We start from the raw sequence: 20,676 nt of genomic DNA, 5'->3' as shown, positions 1-20,676 counted from the left end.
AATGGTATATAAAAGCAGCACATTGTACCCCAAAATTGCATTAATGTACACAGCTATGATTTAATAAAAAAGAAAAAAAAATCTCCTTTCTTTATAAATTACCCAGTCTCTGGTATTCTGTTACAGCAGCACGAAACAAACTAAGGCACAGTCTAACTCAAAGTAAGAGCCAAAACAAAGTGAGAGCCAAAGTCCTGGAAATGACCTTCAAGGCGCCTGCAGCACACTGCTCCCACTGCCGCACGTGCTTGTCGGACCTCATCGTCCACTGCCCTCTGCTCCCGCTGCCACCTCATGTCTAGAAGCTCCTCCTCTAGTTGCCCACACGCAGGGTTCATCCCTTCATTTACTCAAAGGTCTTTTTCTTTGGGGGCCTTCCTCCCCTATTTCATTTTTTGTCCTTTATCACCAGCATGCTGCAGACTGTATCTACTGTCTGTCTCCCCCCACTAGAATGTAAGGGCCTTCAAGGCCACAATGTTTGTCTCATCTGTTAGCCCTATAGCCCTAGTGCCTAGAATGGTACCTGGCCCTTAGTAGGAACTCCATGAATACTTACTAAATGAATGAATTTAAAAGATGCTGTTTTGGATCCCTTAAGATTACATTTATTTTGGTAGAGCAGTAAAAATATGAACTCTCTTTGCTACCCATCCAATTCGAAGGAGATGACAATAAGTGTTGGTGAGAAGTCTCACACCCTTCACACCTAAAAGCACCCCAGGATTCTATTCCCAGGCATTGGTGAAGGGGAAATCCTCCACATAAAGAAGCTATGTTCATGGGTGGCGCCTGTGGCTCAAGGAGTAGGGCGCTGGTCCCATATGCCAGAGGTGGTGGGTTCAAACCCAGCCCCAGCCAAAAAAAAAAAAAAAGAGAAGGGCGGCGCCTGTGGCTCAGTCGGTAAGGCGCCGGCCCCATATACCGAGGGTGGCGGGTTCAAACCCGGCCCCGGCCAAACTGCAACCAAAAAATAGCCGGGCGTTGTGGCGGGCGCCTGTAGTCCCAGCTACTCGGGAGGCTGAGGCAAGAGAATCGCCTAAGCCCAGGAGTTGGAGGTTGCTGTGAGCTGTGTGAGGCCACGGCACTCTACCGAGGGCCATAAAGTGAGACTCTGTCTCTACAAAAAAAAAAAAAAAAAAAAAAAAAAAAAAGAAGCTATGTTCAGAGATGTTCATGATGGCAATGCTTACAATAGCAAAAAAAAAAAAAAAAATTTTTTTTTTTTTTTTTTTTTTTGAGACAGAGTCTCACTATGTCACCCTCGGTAGAGTGCCGTCGCGTCACAGCTCACAGCAATCTCAAAGTCTTAGGCTCAAGTGATTCTCTTGCCTCAGCCTCCCAAGTAGCTGGTTATTTCTTTGTTGCGGTTGTCATTGTTTAGCTGGCCTGGGCCGGGCTTAAACCTGCCAGTCTCGGTACATGTGGCTGGTGCCGTAACCACTGTTCTACAGGTGCCGAGCCAAATGGCAAAAAATTATAAACAATCTAAATATCCAACAATGGGGAATGGATAAAGTGTGACATTCTGTATTTCTAAAGTGAAATACTATTTAGTACCTAAAATATGTGACTTCAATCCACATGTACAAATCCTAAATTATAACACTAAAAGACAAAAAGAGAAAGAAGGTTGGTGCCTGTGGCTCAAAGGAGTAGGGCGCCAGCCCCATATGCCGGAGGTGCCGGGTTCAAGCCCAGCCCTGGCCAAAAACTGCAAAAAAACAAAAAAGAAAAAGAAGAAAGAAAAACCAAGAAGTAATATGATGCCAGTGGTACACACTTGAACTTACACAAAACAAACTCATATACTATTGTGGACACATAAATGTAGTAAAAGTATAAAAGCATAGACAAGGGCTCGGCGCCTGTGGCTCAAGCAGCTAAGGCGCCAGCTACATACACTGAGGGTGGTGGTTCGAACCCGACCCGTGCCAGTTAAAACAACTGCAACAAAAAAATACCTGGGGACAGCGCCTGTGGCTCAGTGGGTAGGGCCCTGGCCCCATAAAGTGAGGGTGGCAGGTTCAAACCCTGCCCCAGTCAAATTACAACAAAAAAATAGCCGGGAGTTGTAGCGGGTACCTATAATCCCAGCTACAGGCTCTGTGCCTGTGGCTCAAGTGCCTAAGGCGCCAGCCACATACACCTGAGCTGGAGGGTTCGAATCCAGCCCGGGCCCACCAAACAACGACAGCTACAACCAAAAAATAGCCAGTTGTTGTGGCGGGTGCCTGTAGTCCCAGCTACTTGGGAGGCGGAGGCAGGAGAATCACTTGAGCCCAGGAGTTGGAGATTGCTGTGAGCTGTGATGCCACAGCACTCTACCCAGGGCGACAGCTTGAGGCTCTATCTCAAAAAAAAAATAAAAAAGCATGGACAGGAGGAACCACACCAAGTTCAGGACAGGGGGAAAGGGGGAGGGAGCAGGGGAACTGGAGTGAGGAGACCAAAGCAACTCCTACTGTATCCATAACATTTTATCTTTTAAGGAAAAAACTTCCAGAGCAAATATAGCAAAATGTTCATATTCATTAAATCCAGATGGTGTTTTTTACGACTTTTTGTTATCTTAGTCTCTGAACCATTTTATATGTTTGATCCTCTTGGTAAGTGAACAATAATTTTAAGGAACAAAAAAGATCATATCTTGCGTAATGAAGGAAAGATTAATGATTATAAATTTAGCCTCGGGGCTCTTAGTAACTGGTATTAAAACACTAATAGTTAGAAATCCATTATTTATAGACTTTAAAAATAAAAAGACTTATTTTCACAATCTTTAAGTCTCCTGGGACTCCTTCTTTCCTAAGGCAACTCAACTAACAGTGTTTGAACTAACTTGTTCTGCTGAGCTTTTGCTGTTTTTGGCCTTTGGTCCTAACTGTTAAGAGAAAGAAAACTGAAACCCCCTCATGGCCTACTAAATGAGAGAAAGACCAGATCCCTTGATCTACACTTCATGGCCCCAAAACTAAATCAATTAGATAAACTCTAAAGAAGACTTGGAAGGAACAAAGCCAACTGGGAAAGCAGAACAGATTAGATCCCACCACCAAGTACTCTTTCTGACATCTTTCGTAACAACAGCCCACTGTTTATTAACAGTAACCCATGATATTACTTTGGACCTTTGTCTAGAGTTCCAGATCCAATTAGCAAGATACCACCCTGACATTTTACAAGGTAGATATTTTGAATCGTAAAACCTTTGCAATTTATGTATAAAGGAAAATAACAATAACTGTAGAAGAAAGATCCCACACCAGTCCAAGTACTTTAAACTTATCAGCTTTTGCCTTGAGGTCCCACCCCATCTGTGGTTCCTACTATGAATTAAGCCCAAATTCTCACTATCCACTACAAAAAGCTTGTGAAGCCGGAGGCCCAGAATTTACACTACATCTGACTCAGCAACACAAGTAGATGACTCTGTATAAGCACTCAAGTAATTTTGCCCCTGCTAATAGCAACAGAAAGTATTTGCATCCAAATTACTCCAGAAAAACTGAGCCTAAGTCTAGGGCAGGAAGGAGGAGAGAGAACAATGGTTAAAATATATCAAACAGTTAAAGATACACAAAAACAATTTCATTATTTTTTCTTTTTTTTTTTGTAGAGACAGAGTCTCACTTTATGGCCCTCGGTAGAGTGCCGTGGCCTCACACAGCTCACAGCAACCTCCAACTCCTGGGCTTAAGCGATTCTCTTGCCTCAGCCTCCCGAGTAGCTGGGACTACAGGCGCCCACCACAACGTCCGGCTATTTTTTGGTTGCAGTTTTGGCCGGGGCCAGGTTTGAACCCGCCACCCTCGGTATATGGGGCCAGCGCCTTACCGACTGAGCCACAGGCGCCGCCCCAACAATTTCATTATTAAAGGCATAAAAGATCTATTGGACGGGGAAGTCAAAACTTCTCCCTTTAGTAAGTATGGTAGATTTAGTCAAATTTCTCAAAATAATAATAACAATAATAATATATTTCTTCTGGGCAGCACCTGTGGCTCAGTTGGTAAGGCGCTGGCCCTATATACCGAGGGTGGCGGGTTCAAACCCAGCCTCGGCTGAAGTGCAGACAAAAAACAGCTGGGCGTTGTGGCGGGTGCCTGTAGTCCCAGCTACTCGGGAGGCTGAGGCAAGAGAATCGCTTAAGCCCAGGAGTTGGAGGTTGCTGTGAGCTGTGTGAGGCCACGGCACTCTACCGAGGGCCATAAAGTGAGACTCTGTCTCTACAAAAAAAAAAAAATAATAATAATAATATATTTCTTCTGACTTTACCCTCTACCTAAATCTTGGCAAGCATTTTGTTTGTTTGTTGTTGTTTGAGACAGTCTCACTCTGTCACTCAGCTAGAGTACATTGGTGTCATCACAGCTCACTGCAACCTCAAACTCCGGGCTCCAATGATCCTCCTCCTCCCTCAGCCTCTTGAGTAGCTGAGGCTATAGGCGTGCACCACCATGCCCAGCTAATTTTTTCTATTTTCACTAGAGACAGGGTCTCACTCTTGCTCAGGCTAGCCTCAAACTCCTGACCAAAAAAAAAAAAGGATTACCGGCATGAAGGCCAGGTGTGGTGGGTCACGCCTGTAATCCCAACACCCTGGGAGACCAAGGCGGATGGATTGCCTGAGCAACCCTACATGACCGAGGAAAGAATCAGTGAGGTTGGAAACACGTCAATGGAAACTTCCCAAATTGATATGCTAAGAGAAAGAAAAATGGGAAAAAAAGACAGAACATCCAAAAACTGTGGAACAATTTCAGAAGTTGAAAAATATGGCTCAGCGCCCATAGCTCAGTGGTTAGGGTGCCAGGCATGTACACCAGGGCTGGTGGGTTCGAACACAGCCCAAGCCTGCTAAACAACACTGACAACTACAACAAAAAAAATAGCTGGGTGTGGTGGTAGGTGCCTACTTGGGAGGCTGAGGCAAGAGAATTGCTTAAGCCCAAGAGTTTGATGTGGTTGCTGTGAGCTGTGGTGCCACACACTCTACCAAAGGTGACATAGTGAGACTGTCTTAAGAAAAAAAAAAAAAAGAAGTTGAAAACTACACATAATTAGAATATCAGAAGAAAACAGAGAACACATCGCAGAAGAAATATCAGATGGGCATAATGGCCCACCTGTAATACTAGCACTTTGGGAAGCAGAGTGGAAAGATTGCTTGAGCTCAGGAGTTCAAGACCAGTCTGCACAAAATCAAGCCCCCCGTTCTCTATTTAAAAAAAAAAAAAGCAATAAATAAAGTGAAGATATATACTAAAAAGTAGAACCAAAAGAAAAAGAGGATGGTGGATAAGAGAGAAAAAACTTTTTTTTTTTTTGTAGAGACAGAATCTCACTGTACTGCCCTCGGTAGAGTGCCGTGGCATTACACAGCTCACAGCAACCTCTAACTCTTGGGCTTAACGCGATTCTCTTGCCTCAGCCTCCCGAGTAGCTGGGACTACAGGCGCCCACCACAACGCCCGGCTATTTTTTTGTTGCAGTTTGGCCGGGGCTGGGTTTGAACCCGCCACCCTCGGCATATGGGGCCGGCACCCTACTCACTAAGCCACAGGCATCGCCCGAGAAAAAACTTTTTTAAAATAGTGGATGAGTCCAAAACGATGAATGTCTGACATAGAGAAGGAGGGAAAAAGCGTAAAACCATCAAGAAATGTTACACAAAATTTCTCTAGAGCTGAAGGATATATAGAGACAAGAATATCTACCTGGGTACTCGGAATAATGAGTGAAAAAGAACCACACTAAGACACAATGTCATGAAACTTCAGCACATGAGGATAAACATTATACAAGCTTCTAGCCACGATGACAAAGAACAGGAATTAGAATGGCATCAGACTTCACAACAGTCATGTTTCATGCCAGAAGACAATGAAATGCTTTTGAATTGAGACAAAATGACAACCAACCAAGAAAACCATCAATCAAGGCTGTCAGGAAAATAATGATATTTTCAGATTTACAAAGTCTCAAAAAAGTTGCTTTGGGGCCAGGCAAGGTGGCTCATACCTATAATCCTAGTACTCTGGAGGCCAAGGCCAAAGAACTCCTTGAGCCTAGGAGGTGGAGACCAACCTTAGGAAGAGGGAGACCTGTCTCTACTAAAAATAGAAAAATTAGCTGGGTGTTGTGGTGGCACTTGTAGTCCCAGCTACTCAGGAGGCTGAGGCAAGAGGATCGCTTCAGCCACGAGTTTGAGGCTGCTGTGGGCTTTGATGATGCCACAGCACTCTAGCCTGAGCAACAGAGTAAGACTCTTGTCTCACAGGAAAAAAAAACAAAACAAAAAGCTACTGAGGGAGGCACTCAATGGGGGAGAAAATGAGAAAGATAGCAGCTACTGGCTATTGGCATGGGAGACGAAAAAGGAATTCCTAAAATAACAAAAAAAGAAATCACAGCACATCACCGTGCAACAGACCTAGAGAGCAATTGGCCCAGATTAGAGAGTTCATAGGAGGGGTCACCTCTAAGAAAGAACATTGAAGAAATGTATTTCGTGATGTAGCTAATGTCATTGAAAGAAGTATTTTAGTTCTATCAGAATGTTTAGGGGTAACTCTAGAAAACAAAAGATGTTTGAAAAAGGAAATGTAATCTGAATACATAGTATACTATGAGGCTCAGCTATGAACAGCATTTATAATCATAATAGTTATAAATGATTTAATCAAAAATTGTGATATGGCCGTAATCAGAAAATGGAGATAAAAAGAAAGGTGATTATCCTCATTGGAGCATGTGTCAATACTTCATTCCTTTTTATGGCTGAATAACATTTCATTGTATGGATATATGTTTTTCTTATCCATTCACCAGTTGATAGACATTCAGGTGGTAGGATGGGTGGATTCCTGAAGCCCTGGAACAGCAAGGGTGCAGAGGTCCTGGGGCAGGAAGGCAGACAGCCTTCCGAATGCGGTTCTTCCAGCCTCTTTCTCTCCGTCTGGTCCTGCGCCGGGATCAGTTATTCACTAGATTTTCCTGGATCCCATTCTGGCCTAGGCCCAGTGAATACCAAGTGAATGCCACAGTCCCCCACTGTGCAGGAACTCAGGTATGTTGCTCTGCGACAGCTTTTAATTTATTCTCCAGGCAAAGTCTTGCTATGTTGCCCAGACTGGTCTCGAACCCAGGCTTCCCAAAGTGCTAGGATTACAAGCATGAGCTACCACCCTGACTGAGATCCTCTTTAAACAGATCCTTGAAGAATTTTTGACCGCAGAAAGCAAATACATCATTTAGTACATGTCAGCTCTTGCAGTAGCTGAAGCGCCTGATCACTCTGTCATCCCACTTTAGCAAGATCCTTTCAGACCTGTCAATCTTGTGAGGCAGATAGGCTTAACCACTCACTTGCCTCTGAGTAACACTGGGTGAATTATTTACTGAGAGGATTAAGAAGGAGAAAACAAACTCAGTTCCTTTCTACTATACTCTCACAACTCAGAATACTTCTGACACAGATGCATGGGGGTATTTCCCCACACACCAAGCCAGCATCCACCAGCTGGGTGTCCCCCAGTGCAATTCAATCCTAACACTACCTACCTGGAGATAGCACCAGATTTTGCAGGTTGAGGGTTCAGTCCCACAAGACCACTACGAGATGCCCCCGGCAAGCCCCAGTCTGTTTCACCTGTGCTTTGCCAGGGCAACACTTCACTTCCATTTACCCATATTTTATAAAGGAGATTACAAAGGATACAAATGAAGCCAAGGAAGGAGGTTCCATGCCCTCTCTGTTCAGCTATTCAGAAACCCCTCAAACCCCATCCCTTTGGGGTTTCATGGAAGCTTTGTCGTGTAGGAATGATTGGCAACTGGTGATCAAGTCATTCTTCAGCCCTTCTCCCTTTCCCAAAGGTAGGAGGGGACCGGGACTGAAAGTTCCAACCTCTAATCATGTGGTTGGTTCCCCTGAAACCACCCCCCACCCAGAGTCTACCCAGAAGCCCCCAGCCACTGGTCAACTCATTAGCATGCAAAAAAGACACTACTGATTAGAAGACTTCAAGGATTTTAGGAAATGTAAGCCAGAAAAGGGCAGGAAGAACGTATGTGTATATTTCATAATATTACATTTAGACTCTCTAAATCTCAGTTTCCTCATCTGTTAAATGAACCCCAAAATAGTACAGTAGAACCTCCACAGTCAACCATCTTCCTACATCGACCACCTCCTCAAGTTGACCTAATTTTCATACACCAGACATGCACCACATGTACTCAATGGAAGTTCCTTATGTTGACCAGTTTGTTACAGTCCCATGGGTAGTCACCTTACAGAAGTGCTACTGTGTTTGCTTCATAAAACAATAGTACCAATTAACTGAATTCAGTAAAGCAGACAGCACATAGCAAGTGCTCTTCAAATATCAACTAAGCTAAACCATCTTGACCCTAAAATTCTAGGCTCTAGATTACAATTCCTAAAATTCTTGACCCAACTTTGAGTCATGAAACCAATGAACACTGAACCTTGAGATGAAAAGACGCGTGTAGGCTGGGCATGGTGACTCACTTAATCTTAGCACTAAGGCAGGAGGATCCCTTGAGCCCAGGAGTTTGAGGTTGCTGTGAACTAGGCTGATGCCTCTGTACTCTAGCCTGGGATAACAAAGTCAGACTGTCTTAAAAAAGAAAAAAAGAGGGCTGGGCACGGTGGCTCATACCTGTAATTCTAACACTCTGGGAGGCTGAGGCAGGTGGACTGCTTAAGCTCAAGAGTTTGAGACCAGCCTGAGCAAGAATGAGACCCCATCTCTACCAAAAATAGAAAAACTGAGTGAGGCAAGAGGATAACTTGAGCCCCAGAGTTTGAGGTTCCTGTAAGCCAGGCGTCCTCAAACTTTTTAAACAGGGGGCCAATCCACTGTCCCTCAGACCGTTGGAGGGCTGGACTATAGTTTAAAAAAAAAAAAACTATATTGGGTGGTGCCTGTGGCTCAGTGAGTAGGGCGCCGGCCCCATATACCGAGGGTAGCGGGTTCAGACCCAGCCTCGGCCAAACTGCAACCAAAAAATAGCCGGGCGTTGTGGCGGGCACCTGTAGTCCCAGCTGCTCAGGAGGCTGAGGCAAGAGAATCGCGTAAGCCCAAAAGCTTGGAGGTTGCTGTGAGCCGTGTGATGTCATGGCACTCTACCTAGGGCGGTAAAGTGAGACTCTGTCTCTACAAAAAAAAAAAAAAAACTATGAACAAATTCCTATGCACACTGCACATATCTTGTTTTTTTTTTGTTTGTTTGTTTGTTTTTTAAAGAATTACTTTTTTTTTTTGGTTTTTGGCCAGGGCTAGGTTTGAACCCGCCACCTCCGGCATACGGGAACGGCGCCCTACTCCTTGAGCCACAGGCACCGCCCAGCACATATCTTATTTTGAAGTAAAAAAACAAAACAGGAACAAATAGAATCACACCACCTCATGTGGCCCGTGGGCTGCAGTTTGAGGACCCCTGCAGTAAGCTATGATGATGCCATGGCATTCTACCCAGGCTGACAGCTTGAGACTTTGTCTTAAAAAATAAATAAATAGGCTGGGTGCCTGTAGCTCAACAGGTAGGGTGCCAGCCACATACCCCAGAGCTGGTAGGTTCAAATCCAGCCCAGGCCTGCCAAACGACAATGACAACTACAACCAAAAAAAAAAGGGTGGCGCCTGTGGCTCAAGGAGTAGGGCGCAGGTCCCATATGACATAGGTGGCGGGTTCAAACCCAGCCCCGGCAAAAAAAAAAAAAAAACAACTAGCCAGGCATCTTGGCAGGCACCTGTAGTCCTAGCTACGTGGCTCAGCACCCATAGCCCAGTGGTTACGGCACCAGCCACATACACCAAGGCTGACAAATTCAAACCTGGCCCAGGCCAGCTAAAACAACACAACTGCAACAAAAAATAGTCAGGCATTGTGGCGAGTGCCTGTAGTCCCAGCTACTTGGGGGGCTGAGGCAAGAGAATCACTTAAATCCAAGAGTTTGAAGTTGCTGTGAGCTGTGACACCACACCACTCTACTGAGGGTGACATAATGAGACTCCGTCTCAAAAAAAATAAAATAAAATAAAAATAAATAAATAAATAAAAAGATGTGCATATAATAAGTCAAGGAGAAGTAGAAACTTCTCACCAGTACCAAAACTGCATTTCTAATTAACAGCTGTAGAAATAGCCAGAGCTTCTTAGTTACTATAGGTCAATCCCGCATCCACTTTTTTTTGAGACAGCGTCTTATTCTGTCACCTGAGCAAGAGTGGCATGGTATCACCATAGCTCACGGCAACCTCAAACTCCTGGGCTCAAGTGATCCTCCTGCCCCAGCCTCCTGAGGACTCCTGAGACTACAGCTGCTCGCCACAACACCCAGCCTGTTTTTTCTTTTTTTTTTTTTTGAATTTCTGTTTATTGGTGGTTTATCTCATCATTTCTTTTTTTTTTTTTTATTGTTGGGGATTCATTGAGGGTACAATAAGCCAGGTTACACTGATTGCAATTGTTAGGTAAAGTCCCTCTTGCAATCATGTCTTGACCCCATAAAGTGTGACACACACCAAGGCCCCACCCCCCTCCCTCTGTCCCTCTTTCTGCTTCCCCCCCCCATAACCTTAATTGTCATTAATTGTCCTCATATCAAAATTGAGTACATAGGATTCATGCTTCTCCATTCTTGTGATGCTTTACTAAGAATAATGTCTTCCACTTCCATCCAGGTTAATACGAAGGATATAAAGTCTCCATTTTTTTAATGGCTGAATAGTATTCCACGGTATACATATATCACAGCTTATTAATCCATTCCTGGGTTGGTGGGCATTTAGGCTGTTTCCTCTATTTTTTTTTTTTTACATTTCTTTTTTTTTTTAATCATAGCTGTGTACATTAATGCAATCATGGGGTATAATGTGCTGGTTTTATATACAACTTGAAATATTTTCATCACTGGTTAAATAGCCTTCACAGCATTTTCTTAGTTATTGTGTTAAGACATTTATATTCTATATTTAGTAAATTTCACACGTACCCTTGTGAGATGCACCATAGGTGTGGTCCCACCAATCACCCTCCTTCCACCTATCCTCCCCGCTCCCCTCCCTTCCCTATCCCCTTTCCCCATATTCTTGGGCTATAATTGGTTTCATAGTAGGGCTGAGTACATTGGATATTTTTTCTTCCATTCTTTTTGTTGTTGTTGTTGACACAGGGTCCCACCCAATGCCCCTGAGCAGAGTGCAGTGGGCGTGGTAGCTCACCACAACCTCAGCCTCGGGCTGCGGGCACCCCGCTGCCTCAGCCTCCGGAAGCCGCTGGGATTACAGGCGCTCGCCGCTGGGTTTTTCCATTTTTTTCATGAGTCGGGGTCTCACTGTCGCTCAGGCGCGTCTCGAACTCCTGAACTCAAGCGATTCTCCCTCCTCAGCCTCCCATAGTGCTGGGATTACAGGCGTGAGCCACCGTGCCCGGCTTTTCTTCCATTCTTGAGATACTTTGCTAAGAATATGTTTGTTTTTCTATTTTTATTTGTTTTGTTTTGTTTTGGTTTGGTTTATTTTGTGGTTTTTTTATGGCCGGGGCTGGGTTTGAACCCACCACCTCCGGCATATGGGACCGGCGCCCTACTCCTTGAGCCACAGGCACCACCCTGTTTTTCTGTTTTTAATAGAGACGGGGTCTCACTCTTGCTCAGGCTGGTCTTAAACTCCTGAGCTCAAGGGATCCTCCCACCTGGACTTTCCAAACTGCTAGGATTACAGCTGTGACTCACCACCCCAGCCCCACTTCATGGAAGATGAAGAGCAGGGTCTTGCCCAGATTCCTCCTTTCCTTCACTCTCAGGTTTCTCCAGTTCTACCCAACCCTCGTGCTGCTTTCTCAGCCTCTCTCCTCTGTCCTGCACCGAGTTATCTTCCACTCTTCAAAGACCCATACTGAAAAACAATCAGGGCGGCACCTGTGGCTCAGTGGGTAAGGTGCCAGCCCCATATACCAAGGGTGGTAGGTTTGAACCTGGCCCCGGCCAAACTGCAACAAAAAATAGCCGGGCGTTGTGGCGGGCGCCTGTAGTCCCAGCTGCTCGGGATGCTGAGGCAGGAGAATCGCCTAAGCCCAGGAGTTGGAAGTTGCTGTGAGGTATAAGAAGGGTGGCACCTGCGGCTCAAAGGAATAGGACACTGGCCCTATATACTGGAGGTGGTGGGTTCAAACCCAGCCCCAGCCAAAAAAAAAAAAAAATAATAATAATAATAATAATAAAAAGAAATAAGGAAAACAATCAAACTTTGCCAAGTGACATACTTACAAAGAATAAGCACATCAAAAAAAAAGAAGGTTGGAAATGTATCATAGGAAGCACAGCAGAATTATAGGCCTAGAATAAAAGAGCCTGGTTAGAAAGCAAGTCTGGTGACAAAGCAGCAAAAGGCATGGGTGCCTTGAGGAAGAGGAACGTCCCTGGGTCAGGACTGCCCTGTCTCGGTATCTTCCTAGAAGTAATTACTAGTATTTGCAGTAGTGATTTACATCACTGAAGGTTTATTTATAAACTAGGGAAGGGAAGGCAAGGGCAGGAATAGGGACCTGCAACCTTCAAAACGAAGAAAATAAAAACATTCTAGGTAGAATCTAACGGAAATGAGATCCATTTCCCACCTCTCAGAAATTCCAGAATCCATAACAGTCCTACGTGACTCAAAGTTGCTCAAAAGCAGCTTACGGATTTGATTTCAGTGGGAGGAGTTTATGTCCACATGCCCATGCCACCTCTTCTAAAGACAGGTAGCAGAACCAGACCTAGCCTTGGAAGACCAAGATACAACTTCCAGCTCTTTCATTTCTCAGCTACGTGACCTCCTGAGGGTCATGTCACCTCAGTAAGGCTGGTTGTTTTCAATATATAAAATGGCAGCATACCTAACCAACATCACGCGTTGGATGTGTTTGGTAGAACCGATACATATTCTCAACATCAAAAACATATCATCCACCCTTCCTGGGGGTCTCTAAATTGGTTGTCAACCAAACCATAGAATTTGGCCCTCAAATTGATTTCAGCAGCAGTACAAAGATGTGGTCAGAAGAGAAGGCTCCTAAAGAAGACAGCCATTAGCTTGTGGTTTTCAAAAAGGTCTTTAATGGAGACAAAATCAAGTTCCCAGAGACACAATGCTTTGCCCTACTTCACCTACTCCACTGTACACTGAGATTTATTTCAAATTTTAATCTCTAGCAAGAAGCCTCTTGTTGGATGTGTATCCATCCACCTTACTCCCGTGGTGACCTCAGTCCCTTAACTCCAAATGTTATACACGTGCTAACAGCTCCCACAGGTATGTCTCCAGCCCAGGTTTGTCTCCAGACTTCCAGATCTAACTGCCCACAATGTGTTTCCTTGGATTCCTACTGGGTGCTCAGTGTAACAATATCAAGCCCCAACCTTGCTACTCCCACAGCCTTCCAGGTTTCGGCAAATGACAACTCCATTCTTCCAGTTGTTCATGTCAAAGACCTTGGAGTCACCCTTGACTTCCTTCTTCCTCTCACACCCACATCCAACTCAACTTATCCACAGATCCTGCTGGCTGCTCTTCAAAACAGACCCAGGATGCATCTTTCACCTGAATTACGGCCACAGCCTCCTAAGTTGTCTCCCTGCGTCTATCCTGCCTGCCCTTTCTTCTTCCTCCCGTCATCAGAGTGAGTTTGTTAAAGGCAGGTTGGATTGTGTCCCCTCTGCAACTCAAAACCCTCCAATGGCCCCCAACTCGACAGCATGCTGACAATGTCCTACAAGGCTTCCCAAACTTCCCTCGCTCCCTCCCACACCCATCACCGCTCTGCCCTCCTCCCCACTACCTCCTGCTCTCTCACTCTCCTCCAGCCACACTGGCCTCCTGGCTGCTCCCAAAACTGCCAGCAGCACTCCTTCCTCAGGGGTTTTGAACTTGCCATTCCCCCACCCGTCTCCCCGTTCGGAAACATGGTCCTTTCCCTCACCTGCTTCAGATCTTTACCCAGCTGTCACCTCTGAGGGAGGCTCTGCTAAGAATCCTATTTAAAACTGCAACCCACCCACCATCCCACATCCCACTTCCTTGCTTTATCACAATATAATAAATGTTTTACTTAGTTATTATTGTGCCTTTCTCCACTAAAATTTAAGATCCACAAGGGCAGGGATGTTTGCCTGTCTTGTGTACTGCTATACTCCCAGCATTTAAAACAGTTCTGTCCATGGGCGGCGCCTGTGGCTCAGTGAGCAGGGCACCGGCCCCATATACCGAGGGTGGCGGGTTCAAACCCAGCCCCGGCCAAACTGCAACAAAAAAATAGCCAGGCATTGTGGCGGGTGCCTGTAGTCCCAGCTACTCGGGAGGCTGAGGCAGGAGAATCGCCTAAGCCCAGGAGTTGCAGGTTGCTGTGAGCTGTGTGATGCCACGGCACCCTACCGAGAGCCATAAAGTGAAACTGTCTCTACAAAAAAAAAAAAAAAAAACAGTTCTGTCCAACAGAAAGAAAATGGAAGCCAGATATGCAAGCCACGTATATAATTTTTTAATTTTCTAGGAAACACATTTTAAAATGTAAAAAGAAAAAGATGAGGCCAGGCATAGAGGCTCATGCCTATAATCCTAGCACTCTAGGAGGCCAAGACAGGAGGATCGCTTGAGCTTAGGAGTTTTGAGACCAGCCTGAGCTACAGCAAGACCCAATCTCCACTAAAAATAGAAAAATTGCCAAGCGCAGTGGCTCATGCCTATAATCATAGCGCTATGGGAGGCTAAGGCAGGGGGATCACTTGAGCTCAGGAGTTCGAGACTTGTCTGTGGGATATTGAGATCCCAACTCATGAAAAAAGAAAAGAAAAATCCAGCTGGATGCCATGGCAAGCACCCATGTCCCAGCAGCTTCCAGAGGCTGAGGCAACAGGATGCCCACAGCCTGAGTCTGAGGTTGCAGTGAACTAGGATACTACTACACTCTACTCAGGGCATAGGGTGGGACTCTGTCTCAACAAAAATAATAAATAAATAAATAATAAAAATAGAAAAGTTAGGCCGAGCACAGTGGCTCACACCTGTCATCCTAGCACTCTGGGAGGCCAAGGAGGGTGGATTGCTTGAACTCACAAGTTCAAGACCAGCCTGAACAAAAAGCAAGACCCTGTCTCTATTAAAAATAGAAAAAAACTGAGGCAAGAGGATCGCTTAAGCCCAGGAGTTGAAGGTTGCTTTGAGCTATGATAATGCCATGGTACTCTACCCAGGGTGACAGCTTGAGACAGTCTCAAAAAATAAAAAGAAGAAAAAAAGAAAAATTATCTGGGTATAGTGTGTGGTGGTGCACAGCTGTTGTCCCAGCTACTTGGGAGGCTAAGGTAGGATTACTGGAACCCAGGAGCGTGAGGTTGTTGTGAGCTGAGCAGAGGCCCCAGCACTATAACCTGGGCAACACAGTAAGATTCTGTTCCATAAATAAATTAATACATAAATAAAAGAAAGAAAAAGGAAAATATGAAATTAATTTTAGGTTGCATTTAATCTAAAATGTTATCATTTATAGCACATAGTATTTATATAATCACTTCCTATAACATATGAAAAGGATCAATGAAGGCTCCGCACCCATAGCTCAGTGGCTAGGGCTCCAGCCACATACACTGGGGTTGGTGGGTTCGAACGCAGCCGGACCTGCCAAATAACAATCACAATTACAACCAAAAACAAACAAACAAAAAAATAGCCAGGCGCCTGTAGTCCCGGCTCCTTGGGAGGCTAAGCCAACAGAATCACTTAAGCCCAAGAGTTGGAGGTTACTTCAAGCTGTGACGTCACAGCACTCCAGGGTGACAGCTTGAGACTGTGCCTCAAAAAAACAAACCAAAAAAAAAAGTACGAATGAAATACTTTTTTTCCACACTAAGTGTTCAAAATGCAGAATATATTTTGTGCTCACAGCGTAATATATCTAGAGGACACAGCACAGCATAACTCTACCACAATGGCTGGCAAAGAACAGGTACTTAAATATTCATTGAATAAACAAACAAATGTTTTAAACAAACAAATGTTTTCCCAGGAAGAAGCCACTACCATAGAGTACAGGTTTTTCTAAACTTCAATTACACCCTATAGTCACAATTTTCTGTGATCTATACTAAATTTTCCATAAAATGTCGTACCTTTTATACTCAAAAAAAATATTTAGAAGAGCCGCGCGTGGTGGCTCACGCCTGTAATCCCAGCACTGTGGGAGGCTGAGGAGGGAGAATTGCTTGAGCTCAGGAGTTCGAGACTCGCCTGAGCGACAGTGAGACCCCGACTCATGAAAAAAATGGAAAAACCCAGCCGGGCGCTGCGGCGAGCGCCTATAATCCCAGCGGCTTAGCGGGGTGCCCGCAGCCCGAGTCTGAAGTTGCGGTGAGCTACCACACCCACTGCACTCTGCTCAGGGGCATAGGGTGGAACCGTGTCTCGACAACAAAAAATATATATATATTTAGAAGTAAAACTTCCTATCGCTTCTATAAATTGAAAAGAATAGGTCTAGGGATTAAAGGTCTGGATTTGAAGCCAGGCACAGTGACTCACATCTGTAAATCCTAGCATTCTGGGAGGCCAAGGCAGGTGGATCACTTGAGTTCAGGAGTTCGAGACCAGCCCGAGCAAGAATAAGACTCCATCTCTACTAAAAATAGTAAAACAGGGTAGTACCAGTAGCTCAGTGGGTAGGGCGCCGGCCACATACACTGAGGATGGCGGGTTTGAACCTGGCCCAGGCCAGCTAACACAACAATGACAACCGCAACAAATAAAATAGACAGACATTGTGGCAGGTGCCGTAGTCCCACACACTTGGGAGGCTGAGGCAAGAGAATCGCTTAAGCGCAAGACTTTGAGGTTGCTGTGCGCTGTGAGATCATAGCCTCTACACAGGGAGACAGCTTGAGATTCTGTCTCAAAAAAATAAATAAAAATAGAAAAACAAGCCAGATGTTGTAGCAGGTGCCTGTAGTCCCAGCTACTCAGAAGGCCAAGGCAAAAGGATAGCTTGAGCCCAAAAGTTTGAGGTTACTATGAGTTATGACACCACGGCACTCTATCCAGGGTGACAGAGTGAGACTCTGTCCCAAAAGAATAAATAAATAAAAATAGAAAAACTAACTGAGTTGTGATGGATGCCTATAGTCCCAGCTGCTTGGGAAGTCAAGGAAAGAGATGTCTTGACTCCACGAGTTTGAGGTTGCTGTGAGCATTCATGCCACAGGACTCTACTCAGGGCAACAGAATGAGGCTGTCTCAAAAAAATAAATAAATAAACGGGGGCCAGGCACAGTGGCTACACAACTGTCATTCTAGCACCATGGGAGGCCGAGGCGGTGGATTACTCTGAGCTCACAGATTGAGACCAGTCTGAACCAGAGTAAGACCTCCGTCTTTAAAAATAGCCGGGCATTGGGCGGTGCCTGTGGCTCAGGGAGTAGGGCACTGGCCCCATACACTGGAGGTGGTGGGTTCAAACCCAGCCCTGGCCAAAAACCGCAAAAAAAAAAAGAAAATAGCCGGGCATTGTGGCAGGTGCCTGTAGTCCCAGCTACTTGGGGAGGCAAGAGAATGGCTTGAGCCTAAGAGTTTGAGGTTGCTGTGAGCTGTAACACCACAGTACTCTACCAAGGGTGACCAAGTGAGACTCTATCTCAGAAAAAAAAAAAAAATTTGGCTCTGTCTCAAAAAATATAAACGCCTGGACTTCAGTCCCTGCTCAGTCATATTAGTTCTGGAATCTAAAGTAAAAATTTCACCAGGCCTCAGTTTCTTCATCGGTAGAACAGGGGCAACACTGATCTTCTGAAGACTGTAGAGAATACTATAATGATTACAGACAAATTTGAGGTTGAGGGGGGAAAAAAGATTAAATGAGATGCTGGTATAAGTTTTTTAAAAATGAGGGCGGTGCCTGTGGCTCAGTGAGTAGGGCTCCGGTCCCATATGCCGGAGGTGGCGGGTTCAAACCCAGCCCCAGCCAAAAACCACAAAAAAAAAAAAAAAAAGTTTTTTAAAAATGGGAAAGAAGGGCAGAGCCTGTGGCTCAGATAGTAGGGCGCCGGCCCCATATGCTGAGGATGGTGGGTTCGAACCTGGCCCCAGCCAAACTGCAACAAAAAAATAGCCGGGAGTTGTAGGCAGGTGCCTGTAGTCCCAGCTACTGGAGAGGCTGAGGGAAGAAAATCATCTAAGCCCAGGAGCTGGAGGTTGCTGTGAGCTGTGACGCTATGACACTCTACTGAAGACAACAAAGTGAGACTCTGTCTCTAAAAAAAAAAAAAAAAAAGATGGGAAAGAAATCATTAAGTGAAAGAGAATGAGGAGGCAATTCAAGTCTCTCTCGCACCTATCACTTTCATACAAACCAGTAACACATGGTAAGTTTGTATGACAAGAAAAAAAGAGGATAGAAAATGTGGGCTCATATCCCTTGTTTGCCACTTACAGCTGTGTGATCTTTAGAAATTCATTTATTCACCAAGGGCAGCGCCTGTGGCTCAGTCGGCCCCGGACCCATATACCAAGGGTGGTGGGTTCAAACCCGGCCCTGGCCAAACTGCAACAACAACAACAAAAAAAAATAGCCGGCGCTGTGGCGGGTGCCTGTAGTACCAGCTACTCGGGAGGCTGAGGCAAGAGAATCCCTTAAGCCCAGGAGTTGGAGGTTGCTATGAGCTGTGTGAGACCACGGCACTCTACCGAGGGCCATAAAGTGAGGCTCTGTCTCTACCAAAAAAAAAAAAAACCGATGGCAGAAATTCATTTATTCACCAAACATTTAGCAAGTGCCCAAAACATGCCAGGCACTAGGCTAGTATCCAAATAAAATACGAAACCTGCCCTTGAAGGATTCGCAGTCTAGAAGGAAGAAAGAGATCAGTAAACAAGAAAGAGCAATAAATTGTTTTTTTAAAAAATTGAGTCCTCTCTCTTAGGTCTGTTTATTCCTTGTGAAATGGGAATAACACCTTCCCAACCTAAACCGGTGCCCCTACAAAAAATTAACTTTTAAATGTTTGCGAACTACTGGAAGAACTTGAACTCATAATACATCAGCACAGTACTTTTGTTCCCCCTGCTTGTAACCCAAAACGACTCCAGCTCCTGTGAATGTCCCATTTGAACATTCGTTCCAGTTATACTGCATTCTTAAAACTCATTTCACTTCTGCAAACTTCAGTAAACAGAGAAAGAGAAGGATGAAGGGCTTTTAACATAAATATTCAATCTCAAACTCATAAACCAGGTCACAGTACTAAGAAACACAACACAGACCTCGCGGTCACCCTAACTAGTTATAGTTTGTCAAGATAAGGAGTCACATGATAAGTGATGCTGAATAATTTAAACCGGAGAAAGAGGAAAAGTCAGAAGACACTATAAGCAGACACTTCTCTGTCCAAGATTTCAGCAGTCACTATGTTGCTGAGGTAATGCAGTTCTAGGTCGCGGTCAACAACAGTTCGGGCTGAAAAGCCATTTCATAAGCACAGCAAAGTGGCCGCATTTCTTTCCTTTTTTTAAATTTTGATGATGACCTGATCAGGGAAAAATTTCAAAGGAAAATGCTCTAAATGGCTAGGTTCCCAAGAAGTGGAAACCTTACGAGCAGGACTCAGTGGGTGCGACGAAAGACAGACGATTCAGGTTCTGTGATCCCTCCTGAAGTTTAAAAACTGAATGGGACCGCAATCAGAGTTTCGGGTACCAATCATTTCCAAAGAGGAAGGAAGGAGGAGACTCTCAGGTGGGATTCGGGCAGCATCTTCTTCCTCAGTTCTCCCTCTCCCCCACGCCACACGCCCGTTTCCAGGCACCCCCTTCTAGCTCGGTTCCAAGTCGCCCCTTCCTCCGGTCCCGATCCCTCCACAAAGACGACTCCTCCGTCCCTGGGCACCAAAACTCCGCTCCCCTTCCGGAGGACTCGCTCCCGCCGCGACCCCGGCCGCCCAGGCGCCCACCTCCGCGCTGCCCTCGCGCGGCCCGCGGCGCGCCCACCCCGCTCGGGCGGGAGTCGGGACACCCCTCCTCGGAGGCCGGAACCGCCGCGCCAGGCCCCTCCCACAGGAAGCCACCGCCCCCCCGGCGCCCCGGCCGCGCCGCCCCCGGCCCACCCGGAGCCGCCTGCCGCCTCCGGCGCGCCCCGCGCCCCCGCCCGCCGCCGCACCCCCAGCGCCCGCGCCCGCGCCCGCTACCTGCCGCAGCCACAGAAGCGGCGCCCAACTCCTCTCCCACTTCCGCCTTCCACCGCCCGCACTTGGGCCGGGTCACGTGATCACGCCTGGTCACCTGACCCGGAAGAGGCTGGCCGGGCTCGCAGGTGCCGGCAACCTAGGCCTGGCAGGGGAACCTTGGTCTTTTCACTTGTGTGTTTAAAGGTAGGAGGGTTTTCCGCTCACTAGATGTCCTGGAGCAGTCGTGTAAATTGAAGTCGTGTAAACTGAGTGCCCATCAGCCCTCTACAGGCTGGGACAATTGCTAGCCCCATTACAGGTGAAAGTGGACCTTCAATCAATTAAGTCAACGTTTACTGAGCTCCTCAAGTAGGGTTGCCAGTTACCCCAAGTTAAATTTAAATATCAGATAAACAACGGTGTAACTTGTAAGTATGTCCCAAGTACTGCATAAG

At 45.8% G+C, this 20,676-nt stretch overlaps 1 protein-coding gene across 1 annotated transcript in view; it reads right to left on the bottom strand.

Annotated features, from left to right (window-relative positions):
• The window catches only part of WWP2 (WW domain containing E3 ubiquitin protein ligase 2), a 170,992-nt gene extending 150,678 nt beyond the window's left edge, over window positions 1-20,314 (bottom strand). Inside the window, exon 1 of the mRNA XM_053604753.1 lies at window positions 20,243-20,314. The gene's annotated coding sequence lies outside the window, so the exon portion shown is untranslated. The remainder of the gene's footprint in view (window positions 1-20,242) is intronic.
• Window positions 20,315-20,676: the final 362 nt, after the last annotated feature.

Source organism: Nycticebus coucang, chromosome 2 (assembly GCF_027406575.1).
Source record: "Nycticebus coucang isolate mNycCou1 chromosome 2, mNycCou1.pri, whole genome shotgun sequence".
Lineage (NCBI taxonomy): Eukaryota > Metazoa > Chordata > Mammalia > Primates > Lorisidae > Nycticebus > Nycticebus coucang.
The sequence above is the reverse complement of the archived record's forward strand: the minus strand, read 5'-3'. Positions and strand labels throughout refer to the sequence as shown.